The following is a 17280-nucleotide window of genomic DNA, read 5'->3' as shown; positions in this document are numbered from 1 at the left end:
TTTGAAAGGATGTGTCTTTATTTATAAGACAGAAGTAAGTCTTATAGACTGTCCATTGTTTTTCCTCCAGTACCTAAAATATAAGAGATTTTTATGAAATATTTGTTGTGTGAATAATAAGAGCCAACACATTTTATTAATTGTTTCATTTGAGTGTACAACAAAATGGGGATAACCCATCAATACCATTGGCTTATCAGCATTGGTTAATGAACTAAATGGAGTCCCAATACCCTCTCTGATGAAATGAGATTTAGAAGGAGGGGAATTAGAAACAGTATTTTCTCAAGGAGATAACATTGAAGTGATAAGCCAGAATAACTAAACTGGTTGAAAGATCTCAAAAGGTGAGACTATACCAACTTCTTCCACTTGGCACGTTGGTCAATGGCAAGACCTGTACATAAATCATTACTGCCAGTGTCACTCTGTGGTAACCGAGGAGATTTGAGCTTCTCATTATTGTTATCTCAGGAGTCCTAAATTGACCCCAGTGATATATTTTAATAGAAGTGAAAGCCTTTACATCAATGGACTAAGAATACATTTTAGAGTTGGGAAGCTGTTGGTTAAATCCCAGAGAATAGTAGTTTGATGAACCAGAGAACATGAAAGAATGTTTAACAGATGAGAGAGTGAACAAATGGAAAATGATATGGATTATTTCTGAGAATGAAAAGTTGAGAACTGAAGGAAGTTTATACTATCCATGGAATGATTCAGTTAAAGGGACCAATATGTAGAAGATAATAATTTTTTTAAAAACCTGCTTAAAATGACAATTAGAGCTCATCTCAAAATGACATCATGCAGATTTGTCATGAGCAATGCAAAGTCAAAAGCAAATGATTCCTATGTAATTTTTTAAATTTTTTTTGGTACGTGCCCCTAGCAGAAACCGAATCCCGGACTCTCTGGTCCACAGGCCGATTCTCCAACTGCTGAGCCAAACTGGCCAGGGCCTATGTAATGTTCTTTCTCTGTTACTTGTGCATCTTCTCCTTTCATTATATCAGTTAAAATGATATGTATGAAAGTTTGTTGAAGAAGTACTATCTAAATGTCAGGTATTGTTGCAGTTTTAAACTGAATTTCAGTCCTAGTTTGTGAATTTATTTTTCTCAGGATAACATTTGTAGTACTAGGATGCTCACTATAGACTACTCTGTTCCTTGACCCTCTTTTGGGATTCTAATATAATTAAGTTCTGGGAACTAACCTTCCTTTTATGTCAGTGTGTGCTAAAATTCCAGAAATTTCTTCTGGAAACTTCCATTTGCTGATGATTAAGTTCACGATGTCACAATCATTTTTATAGACAATTGAACAGAATTCACAGGGAGACTGCAAAATCCAAACTGCATCTGGGTCATTCATCCTATAACATTGTCTCAGATCATTACTGTGCTTCTTGCATGAAGCATTTAGAGCATGAAAAATAACTTGGTTTGGTCACTGTTGCAGTAGCAACTTCAAATTGCTTCAATATCTACCTTTTCTAAGATCCAGAATTCTACCATAAAAAAAATGTCTACTTGTCTTTTCTAATTTTGCTTTCAATGTAGGCATTTCTAAAATATGAAGAAATATATTTGACCTTGAAATCAAACGCTAGAAAAATAACCTGCCTGTTACTTTTTATCTAAACTATTATGCTATGGGGCTGCTCAATGGCACTGCTATAATCAAGAATCTGCCATCAGTTCTTAAGCTCCTACTTTCACAGACTTATTACTTCTTTAAAAGTCACCCAAGGATCTTCAATCCCACTGCAGTTCTGGAAAGAACACACACACACACACACATACACACACACACACACACAACTGGTTATTCAATTTTAATTTTTCAGCCTAAATGTTTTCCAAAATATGTATTTATAAAAACATTAAGTCCTTGATTTAAGCAATGATCAAAGAGTTACTAGCATGATCTGAATCTTCACAAAGATGATGTGGGGTGGTGTGAAGACCACTGGGGTGAAAGGTTAATATTTGAGCTCAGCTCTGTCATAACAAAATGCACAACCTTTAGTGAATCCCTTAACTTCTTTCTTTTCTACCCCCTGAGTCATAAGACAACCGAGGTGTATTTTTTTTTCACTCAAGCTGCATGTACATTTTAGACCAACTGAAAGCTCTATTTTTCCTTTAGATACACATATACACAAAACTACCATAATTTTCAGTGTCTGTAATGCGAGCAATTTCATACATTATAGTGCACAAAACAAAAGAAGAAAATAAACTGTTAAGAATGAACAACAGGAATTTTGCCAAAGGTCCCTTAATTTCTTAAGGCTTCTATTTTTTTCTATCTAAAATGTTGTGTTGACTTGATAATGTTGAAAATTCTATAATTTTAATAGGACTTGAGCTGAATAGCATAAAAATGGAAAGTCTCATACTCTCCTCCCCAGTGACTGATCAGAAGGACAATTTTTCAGTCTCTGCAAGTCTTTGACACTGCCAGGTATTTTCATAGTTTTTATATTACACAATATTGGTTTAAGAGAATATAATTTAATGAAAGAATGCATGTGAATTGTCAACAGTAGTGCTAAATTCTTATTATACACTTCTGGTTTAAGTGGTAAATGAGAAAAACCCACTCTAGAAGTTTCAGCAGGAGACTGATTTATTAAAATATATTGTGAGCTCCACCAAGGGTAACTAATGGTTTGAATGGTCCTACAGAGATGTGGATGCCATCACTATTGGGCACAGCCAGCAGAACTTTAATTGCAGACACAGGAACTGGATCCTGTTATCAGTATTTCGTTATATGGATATCACACAAATTGCGTATTTGTCAGCTGAAAAACATTTGAGTTGTTTTCATAGCATTTGTTGTGCAAGATGTTGTGCAAACATAACTTTTCATTTCTCTTGGGCAAATACCAGGCAGTAAGATTGTTAGATCACAAAGCAATTATTGATTTAACTTTGGAAGAAACTGCTAAAGAATTTCCAAAGTGTTTGAACCATTTTCCAATCTACTAACTAGGTATAAGAATTCCAGATTCTCTGTATCTGCACCAGCATTTATCAATGTCAATTTGTTTTTAAGTTTAGCCATTTTAATAGTGGTTTAATTTTTATTTAGTAACTAATTCATATTGAACATGTGTTTCCTATGTTCATTTTCTATCTATAATTATTTTGTTGTTGAAATGGCCAAATATTTTGGCATTTTAAAATTTAGTTGTTAGTATACTTATTACCGAGTTTGGAGATTTCATTTTATGTGCTGGATACAAGTCCTTTATCAGATATATAATTTGAAAAAAAAAAAATTCTCCTAATCTGTGACTTTTTTTTTTAACTTTCTCTTAACATTTTTTTTCATAGACCCAGAAGTTTTTCATTTTGATGACATCTAATTTTTCATGTTTTTCTTTTATGGATCATACTTTTTGATGCCATATCTAGAAACTTTTACCTAACCCAAAATCATAACAATTTTTCTTTCATATTTTCTTCAAGGAGATTTAGTTTTATGATTTACATTTAGATATATGATTCAGTTTGAGTCATTATTTGGATAAAATGCAAGATATAGGTTAAAGTTTATTAATTCACTCATTCATTCATTCATTCATTCAACATATGGATGACAGTATTTCCAGCACCATTTGTTGAAAAGACTATGCTTTTTCTATTTAATTGGCTCTGCATCTTTAAAAAATATCAAATGACTATCTAGGTGTGAATTTGTTTCTGGACTCTATTTTATTTCACTGATCTATATGTATGTTCTTTCACCATAACTATTGTAATTTGGTGTGTTATTTTAGACTGAAATCAGAGAATGTGAGTCCTCCAAATTTGTTCTTCTTTTTCAAAATTGTTGACTATTCTAGTCTCTTCACTTTTTCATATAATTTTAGAATCAGTTTGTATAAAATTTTCTTATGGAATTTTGATTAAGATTTCACTGATTTTATAGATTAATTTGGGTACCACTTTTAAAATATTGAGTCTTCCCCATGGTGTATATGAATATGTTAGAATTTATATATTCTGCATTTGAAGGACATTTATTTCTAGACATGTATTAAAACTATAATAAACTGTCATGTTAGCCTGGCCGGTGTGTCTTAGTGGTTGAGCATCGACCCATGCACCATGAGGTTGCCAGTTCAATTCCCAGTCAGGGCATATGCCCAGGTTATGGGCCTAATCCCCAGTGGGAGGCATGCAATAGGCAGCCAATTGATGTTCTCTCTCAGAAATGTTTCTATCTCTCTCTCCCTTTCCCTTCCTCTGTCTCTAAATTCAACAAAGAAAAAAAAAAAATCTGTTTTAAACTATCATGTTATTTTTTTCTCCAGAATTGACCAAATTAATTTCCTTATGCATTATTTCTATTCATTTTTATATTATAATATGTAACATAATCTATTCTGATTTGAAGTCAAATTATCACACATCTTCAGGGATATTTATTTTATCTGGTAAAAATCTCTCAGTGCTTAAAAAGGAGAGAGGTTTGCACTGGATAGCATCTTATCACCAAAGAAACACATTTCAACTATAAATGAAATATGTGTCCATTTGTACAAACACCTGAATTTTACAATGTAGAGATTAACAGACATCATTGTTGGACTAAGGGAAAAGGTATTTGTTTAATTCAATGCACTTTTCTGAGAGCACAGAAGTATTCTAGAAACACAAACTAAATGTCTTCAGTGGCCAGACAGGTAATATAAATGGTGAAGACTATACGGAGACATGAGGCCTGTAATATTTACATCCAATTGAAAGAGGTAACAGCAACAGCAATACCAGGCTAGCCAAACAAAACACCTGCAAATGACCAGTGTAGCTCTCAGCTGTTAGCTTGCTCTTCCTGTTGAGGTCTATAAGGTCTGATTTGCTTTTCTTTGGAAATTCTGCTTCTGAATTCATTAATTTTGGAGCCAAGAAAAGATCTTGGCCAATCGAATCCAATTTCTCCATTTTATAGGTAGGAATGAGGCAAAAAAAAAGGGGGGGGGGAGGGAGAATTTGAAGTGTCTGTGTGCAGCTTATCATAGATGAACAAGGTAAGTCTTGTCATCAGTCTTATGTGAGTCATTTCAGGAATGATGAGTCCTTGCAGCAAACCATTTCCCAGACACAAAGGAGTAGGAAGAATTCTTTAACTCTTACTGATGTCCAGGACTACAGGGCTTGAGTCAAGCTGAACATTGTCAATAAGTGTACTTTTCATTACAATTCTGTGGGCCCTAAAAGAAACTAGGACCTTGATCTGAGACTCAGACATTGAAGGCCTTTACAACCACAGAGCTAGCTACTGCAGAATTTAGAGAAGAGGAAGCAAATCCCAGCCTCTTTTTATACCTGCACCTCTATGAAAATAAAGAAGACTCTGCTCAAGAAGTAGGATGGCCCTGGCCGGTGTGGCTCAGTGGTTAGAGCGTGGGCCTGCGGTTGGGAGAGACCGGGGTTCGGTTCCTGCTAAGGGAATGTACCTCAGTTGCAGTTTGTCCCCGGCCCTGGTTGGGTCATGCGAGTGGCAGCCACTCGATGTGTTCCTTTCACGTCGATGTTTCTTTCTCTTGTTTCTCTCTCTTTCTTCCTCTCTCTCCCTCCATCTAAACACAATGGAAAAATGTCCTCGGTGAGGATACAAAAAAAGAAGTAGGATGAAGACTTGGGGATGAGGAGATGCAAACAGCAACCTTGCGATAAGATCTGCAGACTTATAAGGTATAGATAGGTGAGGAAAGTTCCTTAACGAACTGGGACCCAGGGGTGCCTTAATAGTCTGTTACATGCATGTCATCATTCAACAACATTTACTGTGTATTTACTATGTGATTGAGCTGACAGCCAGTGAAGCCAATGCAACAAGCAATTCCAAGAAGTTGTGACTAGTGTTATGGCAGAGGAAGTGAGGAATCTTGAGAGTAAACTGCAGGAGCAACTAATCTGGGGGAAAATGAAGTTCCAGGTGAACCAAGAATAGGAACTAATCGGTCCCAGAGGATGGTGAAGGCGAGAAGAATGTCCCAGTCTGAGAAATTTCACACAGGAAGACCCAGGATATATGAACTCTGACCTCGGAGCCGACCCAAAATGTGTACCTGGCCAAATATCCTCAATATTTTTGAAGTGAACAGGGAGTGTTTAAAATCTCTCCTCACCTGCTTCAGGAATTCATGACTAAGTTGCCCAGAGGGTTTGAAGGGTAATGTGAAATGACTGAGAAACTCGAGGAAAACACACTGTCCCTCCAGTTTTTCTAAACTACCCAGTCGGTCTGGTCCTTGGACCACTCAGAGCAGGCCGGGACGCTGGTTCCCACCGCCCTGGATACCTGGAATCTCACTCCTGCAGGAGGATGCAGTTTCGACGGGGCGTTCATCTCGTGCCTTATTGGAAGTCTTGGGGGGGTCCCAGTCCCTGCCAGTGCTCCGGCGGGGTCCCTGCCGCCTCCCTTGGCCTCCCTGGGATTGGCTCACCTTAACGCGAACTCTCTCGAGCCCTGGAAGGGCAGGGCACCCCCGAGGCTGTGCTGGGCCAGTTCCAGCGCCAGCGCCCGAGGGAGCGGGAGCGAGCGGCGGGACCACAGGGCGGGGCGCGGGGCTGGGGCGGCGGAGGCCGGAGGGAGCCGGCCCGGCCCGGAGAGGGCGGGGGACAGGGCTGGGAAGGTGGGGCGGGCCGGGCCGGGGCGTGGTCTGGGCGTGGCCGGGCAGTCCCGGAGGGCCACCCGCCGTCCCGCCGTTGCTGTTCCACGGTCAGGCTCCCGGCCGCGGCTGCTCCGCCGTGCGGCGCCCCTGGGCTGGCTCCGGCTTCGGGTCCCGGCGCTGGGTCTCCGGCCGCTCGGGGCTGTTGCCGGGGCTCCCACCCCGCTCGGAGCCCGGGCGCGGGGAGTTGGATGCTGTGGCGGGGAAGGAAGGTGAGCGCGCGTAGCCCCCGGTACATTATCTTCTGCTCCACGTTTTTGCACCTGGAAATGTCCTCTTCGAACTGTCGTCCAGGTGTGGCCGCAGTGGTGACCCGAGCCACGCATCTGTCAAACCGGTCCTTTCGTGTGTGTGTGTGTGTGGTGGGCAGAGGTGGGTTGTGAGGCCTCGGTGTTCCTGCTGTGGCCCTGGGACGGGCTGGCTCCCCAGACGCTGAGACCCGCCTTTCTCTTAGGACCATTTCTCGAGACTGGGGAATCGCCTGCTACCGGGTCGGCGCCCACTGATCAAGTCCACCTTGAGTTCGCAGCTGGGTAAACCATCCGGGGGCGGTGAGCCAGCGCCGGTGTGACAGCTCGGGGCTGTCGGGGGAGGGGTACCTGGGAAAACTCTCTTCCAGCGCCCCTGAGGCTGAAACCGCAGTAAAGAATGCGGACACGGGACTTTTGTCACTTGTAAAGTTGAACAAGTCTGCACTGACGAAATCTGGAAAAGGTGAAATAGTAGGAACGCTGCCTTCGCGACGGGTGCTTCCTTATTCCTACCTCATTCATTAGAGCGTTTTTGTACATATTTAAAATTTTAACCAAGCTGCAAAGAGAACATTGCCCTATAGCGGCCTTTTCCTTCTTCCCTCTCCAAGTTTTTAGGCTAAATGAGTTCAAGGTCACCTACTGGACACTAGGTCACCTGTTGGGAATATTTTTACCTTAAGAAAGGGTTTACAAAGTGTGCTTTTCATCGCCTTTCCTACCCCCTCCACTTCCTTCCTGCCCACTGTACACTGTGCTGTTCCTGTCCACCTGAGAACAATGCAACCCCTATTGCCATGCAAATACTTGAGGTCAATTTGGCCCTGTGACTGGTTCCTTAGCTTTCCTGTAGCTCCTTCAATATTAAAAATGCACCAGTAGTGTTTCCTGTAGAGAGTTGGAGGAGCTCAGCCGGTGTGGCTCAGTGGTTGAGCATTGACCCATGCATGAAGAGGTCACCAGTTCCAGTCAGGGCACATGCCCAGGTTGTGGGCCCAGTCGCCAGCGGAGGACATGCAGGAGGAGGCCAATCGATGTTCTCTCTCATTGATGTTTCCATCTCCCTCCTCCTTCCTCTCTCTAAAATCAATAAAGAAAAAAAAAAAGAGTTGGAGGAAAAAGGGAAACCTCCCATGAAGTGGTCTAGTAAAGTGATCGTTAATTTTTTAAACCGAAAAAAAATGGGACTCTGTTGAATTCCAATATTTTCACCTCTTTTGGGGAAAGATATTTTACAATTATAATATCAATAAAATAGTAACAAAACATCAACTGTTAGGCTTCTCCCTGTGTGTGAAATCTCTACCCAATGGCGTGAATGCCTTAGAAATCTGAGGTTCTGGTTAATAGAGGCCAACTGTAATAGAACTACATTTAAGTTATAAAATAACTTAGTGGAACCTTGGCAATAATAGTATTAGGAATATTTTAAGGTTTCAAGATTTCTACATTCAGATATCTTTGTGGCTTGAGAATTCACTTATTCTTCCTATTATTTAATAATGTTAAATATGTGGCATCTCTTATTAATATAAAAGATATCCCTCTGGAGCCCAGTTTTGAATGTATAGTTATTTTTTCCCCAGTTGTTAATATATTTAGATTTAGTTCTGTTCTGTTCTAGACTGAATTGGAGAAAGGGAGAGGAGGTGGGAATCAGGACTAAAAGAATCTGTGCACTGAGTTCTAGTACCAGATCAGCTTTGAAGTCCTAGCAAGTTCCCAAATTAATTCTGGGGACCTGGCAAGTTTCTTAACTTATGTATTTCATTTTTGTCTTCAAAATAATGAGGTTGTCACTTGTCTTACTAAAAGGACATTCAGATCCCTTCGAACTCCCTTATAAAAGGCAAATCCTTATTTCTAGAGGTTAGCTATCACTTCTCTAGAGAAGTATCTCTTCTAGAGTTTTCTCTCATTTCCAGGGGGTGTCCTAACATTCTGGGCACTGCCCCAACCCCACCTAAGTAACCAGTGTGGTGCTGTGGTTAAGAGCAGAGTGATGGATCTCTCTCCATTTTCTAACTCTGATCTTGGGCAAGCTAATATATTCTCCAACCTCATTTTCAAGTTTAGAATAAAAATAATAATGGCTAGGGTTATGAAGAGCAAATGAAGTGATGCACACAATGTAGGTAACACCGTGTCTATAACTTAATAAATGGCAGTGTTACAAAACAAAATTCAGCTCGATAAATTTGAAGATCTGATTGGCTCTATTAAGAGATTCATGAATAGGTCAGCATCCCATCTAGCATCTAGGAGTGCTCTTAAAGGTGGTGCAAAATGGAAGGTCTTTATGGGAAGAAGGGTAGGGCAGGGGGCATTATTAACAACAACAAAGAAGAATTCTTAGGCAAGGACAACTTTTCTTGGGGGAAGGCTTTTATTATACAAATTGACTCTTTCTTTGGGGTAGGGAGAAATGGTGAGGGGCCACATAAGAGATTACATCATTGGTGTTGACCAGAAAATTCCAGAATGATTAATATTATGTTTCCGGGAATTTTGAAACTGCAGTTAGATCTGGTATTAAATCTAGGTTTGGTATCATGGGCTTTTCAACAAGAGTGACGCCATTTTTGGCCCGTGGTTTTCTCTTTAACAGTAGGACTTGTTTGTTTTCAACACTGACCTCTCTTCCTCTCTCCTCTTTCTTTAACAAGATGACATTTAACCTGAAAAAATGTCAAGTCCTATGCATGAGTGTTTGAAAAACAAGCAAGTGCAGGATGAGGAAGTTGTAATTAATTTAATTAATCAACCTCATGGTTAACTGACTGTATGTTTCCCCTGAGTCAGCAGTGGGTTTTGAGACCCCAGAAAACTGATAAGATTTTTGGCTGTTTTAGTAGAAATTAGAATGCACTTCTATAGCCAAGGATCTTTTCTCAACATTTGTCTTTTGCTTTTTCTGCACACCTCAGAGCTACGCTGGAGATGATCATTTACAAACTGATGTCTCAGGGAAGAAAGGAGGAGAGGCAACTCTTGGAGCCATGCCATATTTATTCATAACTAAAACACTGACTTCCCCTCAGCATTTTTTGACCTTTCGATGTATGTTAAACTACCTGAGCAGAATGCAAAGGGGGAAAGGACATGTCCCTGCCCTCTAAGCATTCATTGTATAGTTCAGGTAATAGACAGGAATAATGACAGCAGAGTGATAAGAGCTCTGATAAAGGCAGAAAAAGGAATGTTGGAAGTTGAGAAAGTTGAGAAGGTCTAAATATCCACTAGGGGAGTCTCAACATGTTACCGGAAAGGGACCGGACTGAGGCAGGTCAGCCCTTGCATGGTCTGAAATATGTAAACCATTTGCTTCTTCTTCTTCTTCTTCTTTTTTTTTTATTTTTTATTTTTTTAATTATTGATTTCTAGAGAGAGACAGAGAGGAAAAAAATATATATATCAGTTTGTTGTTCCACTTATTTATGCACTTATTGGTTGATTCTTATATGTGCCCTGACAAGGTATCAAACCCAAAAACTTGCCTTGGCTGGTTTGGTTCAGCAGTTAAAGCATCAGCCAATGAACGAAGGGTTGTGGGTTTGATTCTGGACAAAGGCATGTACCTGGGTTACAGGTTCAATCCCCGTCTCCAGTTGGCATTGTGTGGGAGGCAACCAATTGATGTGTCCCTCTTATATCAATGTTTCTCTCTCTCTCTCTCTCTCTCTCTCTCTCTCTCTCTCTCTCGCTCTCTCTCTCTCTTCATCCCTTCCTTACTCCCATTCTCTCTTTAACAACAACAACAACAAAAATCAAACAAAAAACCTTGGAAACCTTGGTGTATCTGGATGATGTACTAATCAATTGAGCTACTTGGCCAGAGCTAAACCGTTTGCTTCTAAGTGTCCTTGGTTGGGAAGATAAGACCTTGTGATTTGTTAGCTGGCTATAAATTGCTCAGCCTTGTTTAGCTATCTGTCTGTTTCCCCATTTCACTTGCCAAGGAATTTTTCTAGCTTGTTACTATCACGCCTCAAAAAGAGTTAAAATTTAGTTCCAGTTCTGAAGATTCTGTTACTGGACTGTACTATGTCCAATTACTCAGTAGTTGCTAGCCAAGAGACAACTCTGAGAAGATTTTACGAGAAGAAAAAGTACTGTACTGCAAGCCAGCAGACAATGACGTGTAGAGAGAGAAAGAGAGAGAGAGAGAGAGAGAGAGAGAGTCTTTCCAAAATTGGTTTGTACCAGAATGAAGGTTCGGATTCATCTTTATTCAGGGAAATTCATGCATAAACATTGAGGTGAGCTTTCTCATCACATGTATTGGTGTGGACATTCCTGCACATGCTCAGTTAGAAAACATGCCTATACACACATATTTAGCTGTAGCCAATCAATAATTTCCTAACTTTGCTTCTGCCTTCTCTCTACAAAATGTCTCCCTGAGCTCATCCTGCAGGTGAGCACTCCTAGCCTCTTCCAGTTTGATGCTGCCTGGTTCAAATCTCTTTTTGCTCAAATAAACTCTTTTACGTTAAGAATTTTAATGGATGGATAATTTCAAGACTACGGAAATGATAAGATTCCATCTGCAGAGACCTAGTAGAGACTAAGCACCATAAACATTTTTAACTGTGGATGTAAATGATCAGCTGAATGGTGTAGTAATTAAAGTTCTCCTTGATCCTCTCCCCATACAGGGTCACATATAGCCTGCCAGGAATGTTCCATAAACCTTGTGAGGACCAGGCCTCAGCCCTTCTCACCAAGTGGTGATAGAGGTTTCATGGTTTGTCAGGATTGTGGGCCAGGAACTGGGGCCTTCCTCTCCATTTCATGGGGTGACCAGAGTCAGGCACACAGTACATGCTTTGTAAATACTTGTTAAGTAAATTAACCACTACGTTTGAAACCACTGTTAAAACAGAATTTATTTATTTTCTCTAACACATTTTATGATTTTCTCCTCTCTTTTAAATGTGAAAACCTCTGTGCTAATTCTAGATGCTTGCTTTTGAAAAAATACAGTATATTCAACTGTCACTATTTAGAGACTGGAAATAAAAATAAAATGGAATGAAACTACAATTTTTTTTTTAGTTTAGAGAAACAGTGACTGTTTCTCCTCTTCTTGAGGCATGGGGAGGTGGGCATTTGAAGCATCTTTTTCATGTGCATTTTGATTTCCTGTTGAACAATAAATACAGAAAGAAGGAGGGTGTTTTTTGTTTGTGTGTGTGTTTTTTAGTGAGATCACAGATATAAACCAAGTCCGAGAAACTCTCTTGAATAGCTAATGTCTGCCTCTCGAAGAAGGAGAAAATTATTTTCTGACCTCCGTGTTCATGTGTATAGAACATGTGTTCTGAGTAGCTGCTATTTTCACTGCCTCTTTTTCCAGTTGAAGTGCAACATAAACTATTTTAATTAATATTGTGTCACCAAAAGGGATTGAAATAGCCAATTGAATTCCACCACGATAGAGTCTTTTGATGAAAACATATCTTTATTGATTGTGGATGAAGAAAATCATTCTTAAAATGAAATCCAGAGAAAAATCATATCCCTCAGAGAAAATTTCTGAGTGGCAGGCTGAGATTAACATCATAAAATTGAATTTGTGCTTCAAGCCTTTGATGTAATCAGCAGCTGGGAGATGGTGTTGCCCTCGCTGTGCTCCCTCTGATTGTGGTGAATTATTGTGTGGAATGAAATAAGTGTTTCTGGTGTCCCTCCTCCAAGAAATACAAACAAGGCATTACTAGGTAGTTTCTTGCTAGTTAAAATTCCTTGGATCAAGTCCAGACCTTTCAGGCTCACATATACCCATGAGCCATGGGAGGTGGACATTTATTTATGCCCCCAGGACAGATATCACTGGGCAGTGACTTCTTTGGCCACTAGAAATCAAGCAGAGCAGAGACAAGAGGGGTCCCCCTTTCCAAGGACTTTTTTCTTCTTTAGAGGCCATGGCATACTAGAAAGTGCTCCATTTACCGGGTGTCTGTTGGCCTGTAGGTCCAGTCAAGCCCTTCCCAGTCATCCTTGGCTACCTCTGTGACATTCACTACATTGAAAGTATCGCCATGTGGAAATCTCGCTCTGTACTGTGAGTCTTGTTCCATGGCACCAGTGTTACTGCGGGTTTTCTTGTTGTTGTGTATTAAGTCCTGATGCTTTGAAAATACTCTTGCCCACACATGCTCTTCTGCACATATAATGACTAGGTTTTGTAGATTAAGTAGAGGAGATCTACTTACACATTTGCCCTCAGACTAAAGAATGATTTGGAATTTTAACCACCACTGTGACTGAGCCTCAGTTGTTTTTGTTTTGTTTTGTTTTGAAGAAGAGGCGGTCTGGCTTGTCTGTAAACGGGAACTGTAAGCTGTGAACAGGTACTGGTGTCATTATGGTGTACTCTCCCTTTTGACCCCTTTGAGGCCTGGGATGGTCCTTGAAGTCAAACAGATCTAGTATGTCATCCAAGCCAAGGGATTTCAATTTACTAAGCATCCTCTCCCAGTAACACGGATGGTGGGTGTACAGATTTAGTGAGATAATGTACAACATCTGGAATGCCCATGATTCTAGTTACCATTCAGTAAAACACTCGTTGAATTGAATTTATAACACTATGTCTTAAGACTGAGAAAAAGCGCAGGACCAGTAAGGCAGAAGGTGGAGATGTGCTCTGGAATTGGGAAAGTGGGAGGAGCTAGGACTAGGAAAAAAGCTGTAAAGCAGTGAGGTAGGGGAATATGCAAAGGAGGTAGGATTTGCCTTTGACCATGACCGAAAATTCACAAAGATGGGTGCAAATGGCTCACCTCCTGGGTCTTGAATTAATGTTAGAATGGGCTGCATGTCCCAGAATATATCCTTGTAAACACTGAGTATTCCAGTACTCTTTCTAAACTACCATAAATTCTGCATCCAAAGCCTTCTCAATGTACATCTGTTTTGATCAAGCTTCTGCTGGGATCCTGGAGTGCGAGAGGGTGGGTTTAAAGGCTTCCTTGGCACAGGCATCCCTGTTCTGTGGACAGTCAGAAAACACCAGAATCATGGGCATTAGCGGATTCTCCAAATAGGACTATCTACTACATAAGTCCATATTCCTCCTGTGGGATTCCCTTCCATGTTTACTCTGGGAGGAAAGGGGAGTTGTCCTAATGGCAGTGGACTGATTTCCAGGGTCGGCTTGTGTTGAAGTTGGGAGAAAGGAAGTAGATGTCAGAGCCAAGGAAGGAGACTATGGCCCATGGAAAAACATTTCAAAGACAGAAGCTTCAGTGTAAGGGATACAACACTGACAACACTGGGAATGAATCGAGCTTTGCTGTTGTACCTCGGGAATACTCATCCCAGCCCACCCTGCACTAGTTATTTAAGTATTTATTACTTGACTTATAGGTTATAAATTCCTTGAGGTTAGAAACCTATTATTTATTTATTTATTTGGGCTTTTAATAATAACCTGTTGAATGAATAAATTAATATTTTTTTCCACAGGGAACCTATAATGTGGATAGAAAGGAGATTTCTTACACAAAAGAAGTAGAAAACAGAATTTAGTGTATAATCAATTGTATGATTAAACTAAAATTGAAGTGTATGTTTTGAGAATTGTGAAATGCACGAAGCTGTGCGATCTGACTAGAAAGAGACACAATCTGTCAGATGGTGTATTAGATTAGTAGGGCTGCTATAGCAAGGTATCACGATCTGAGTGGCTCAAGTAAGAAATGTATTGCCTCACAGTTTTAGAGGCAAGGTGTTTGAAATCAAGGTGTCAGCTTGGTTGGGTCCTTGTGAGGGCTGTAAGGAGGAACTGTTCCCTTCCTGCCCTCTAGAGTCTGGTGCTTTGCTGGCAATATTTGGCACCATTTGGCTTGTAGAAGTACCATCTCATCTCTGCCTTCATCTTCACATGGCTCTCTCTCTGTTTGAGTCTTTCTCCAAATATCCGTTTCACGTGAACACCAGTCATATTGGATCAAGGGCCACCCTAATCTAGTATGACCTCATCTATATTTAATTAATTATATTTACAATGACCCTGTTTCTAAATAAAGTCACATTTTTGAGGTTCTGGGGGTTAGGACTTCAACATAGGAATTTTGGAGTGGGCTCAATCCAACCCATAACAGATGGAAAGTGGCAGACTTTGTTCTACTTTACCAATTTCTACCTATCTCGTTCTATCTCCATCTCCCTGCTTAATTCACTAGTAGATGGAATCTACTGTAAATTATGAATAATAAAATGACAAAGGTTCCACTTATTGTACTACTGTTTACTTAGCAAGATTTATACACAGATTTTGAGATTTAAAAAACCTGCCAGTAATAACAGCTAACATTTACTGAATGCTTACTATCTAAAGATTTCTGTAGATTATCCCACTCTTCATACCAACCCTGTTAGATTGATATTGTTATTTATTTATATTTTATTGATGAGAAAGCCAGTATGCAGGTGTAAAGTAACCTGCCTACCGAAGGACATAGAGTAGTAGATTTGGCTTTCCCATCCGGGTCGATGATCTCCAGGGCCTCACCACTGGGTACATACTTTCTTCTTAGTCTTGTTACAGCTGAATAAAGTAGATATTATTCCCATTTTGGGGATTCGTAAAATAAAGTTTAAAATAACTAGGAACTTGCTGGGTCACTAAACAAGCAAGTGTATAACATTTCATATTATCTCCCTGGGGAAATTTTTCCATGTTAGATTTCAAATTTCACCTCTGTTTTCTCCCCAAACACTCTTTCATTTACTTTGCAAGGCACTGATCACAGTTGCGGTGACTCAGCATGTGCCCATCTGTGGTGACTCAGCACATGCCTGTGCCCATCTCCTCAGACACCGGAGGGCTCCTTGCGGTTTGTGACTGTCTTTGTCTTTCAGGACCACACCGCTAGAATTTTACATAGTCTCTGGCACATAGTAAATACTCAGTAAGTATTTGTCAACTAAATGTATAAAGGTAAAGGCCAAGGGGCCAAGGAAAAGGGAGACCAGTTGAAGATACAAGAAATAGGATTAATGAAAGGAGTAACTGAGTTGGCAGAAGATGAAATTTGGGGTAAAGATAAAAATGTTATTATAAAATATTAGTATGTCTATCTTAGAAAAATAAGCCAAAAATAAGGGAAAGATACAGGATGTTGAAGTGATGAAAGAAAGTTCACTAATTTCTAAGTGCCGAATTTTCTTGGTTAATTAGAAGGTTCATCAACTAAGAGTGCTTGGGTGCAAGGAATTGTCTGGGTTGCGGTGAGTTTTTGAAAAGGTAAAGAATAATTCACTATGGGAATAGAGACATATTCCCCAATATCATTTTAGGTAGTCCACAGCAAACTTTTATGATAAGTAAGATAAGTACTTATACAAGTAGTTATTTTCATTTGTATTTTGGAAAAGAAATCTAAGTAGCACACCATATTCCTTGGTTTTATGGATATTAATTATTGAAATAATTTAAAAGAGAGTCTTAGCTTAATTTATTCTTAAATAAGTTCATTTAATACTTGAAATAAAGTGAGTTAATTTAAAGTAATATATTAGGCAAATCATTTTTCAGATTATACTTAGATACAACAACAAAAATCACTCAAAATTGGAAATAGGTTTACAGAATTCACACAAAAACATGTTTTATCTAGTAGCAGGAATACTTAATAAAACTAATCATAAGATGACTCATTGTAAATACCTTGAGGTCAGGAACTGTATTTTCTGTTCTTTGTGTTTTCTGCAGCCCAACCTACCCCCTTCAATACATATTTTCAATTAATATTTTTTGATTTATTTAAGAATGGACTCGAATAGTGGTATTTTTGTTCATGTTAAGTACCCTAAGTTAAAAAAAAATTTTTTTAATTGAACACATTTAATGTAAAGCAAAAGAAAAAAAAAATTCACTTCTTAAAGCCTACAACTAAGGTTTTAGAAATGGATCAGAGATCCAGGAAGTTGTTCGCGGATTGAATATACATAGAAGAGCCACCCTCATATTTCTGTAACCACCCTAACACAACCTCTTTGACAATGACTGTCAATGAAACACACTTGGTATTCATTTGGCTGTGTGGTCTCTGCGCTCTACAGCTTAATGAGCAAGGAGGGGAAATTTGAAGGAAATTTGGTAGTTTGTGCAAATCTTTTTCACAAGACTGGTAGGCTGAGAAGTGTAATGGAAACTTCATCTGTATAATGAATGGGATTGTGATTTCTTGGCTGATTTTTTTTTTTTTTTATACCTGTTCCGGATCATGGGTGTGTGAAGTTCAGAGGTTAATTTGCGTTATCTATTTTATTTCTCCCTTGATCTCTGAGTTATTTTACCTACCAAGGTATTCCCTACCT

This window comes from Molossus molossus, unplaced genomic scaffold (genome assembly GCF_014108415.1).
Source record: "Molossus molossus isolate mMolMol1 unplaced genomic scaffold, mMolMol1.p scaffold_m16_p_1, whole genome shotgun sequence".
Classification (NCBI taxonomy): domain Eukaryota; kingdom Metazoa; phylum Chordata; class Mammalia; order Chiroptera; family Molossidae; genus Molossus; species Molossus molossus.
This window is presented reverse-complemented; position numbering follows the sequence as displayed.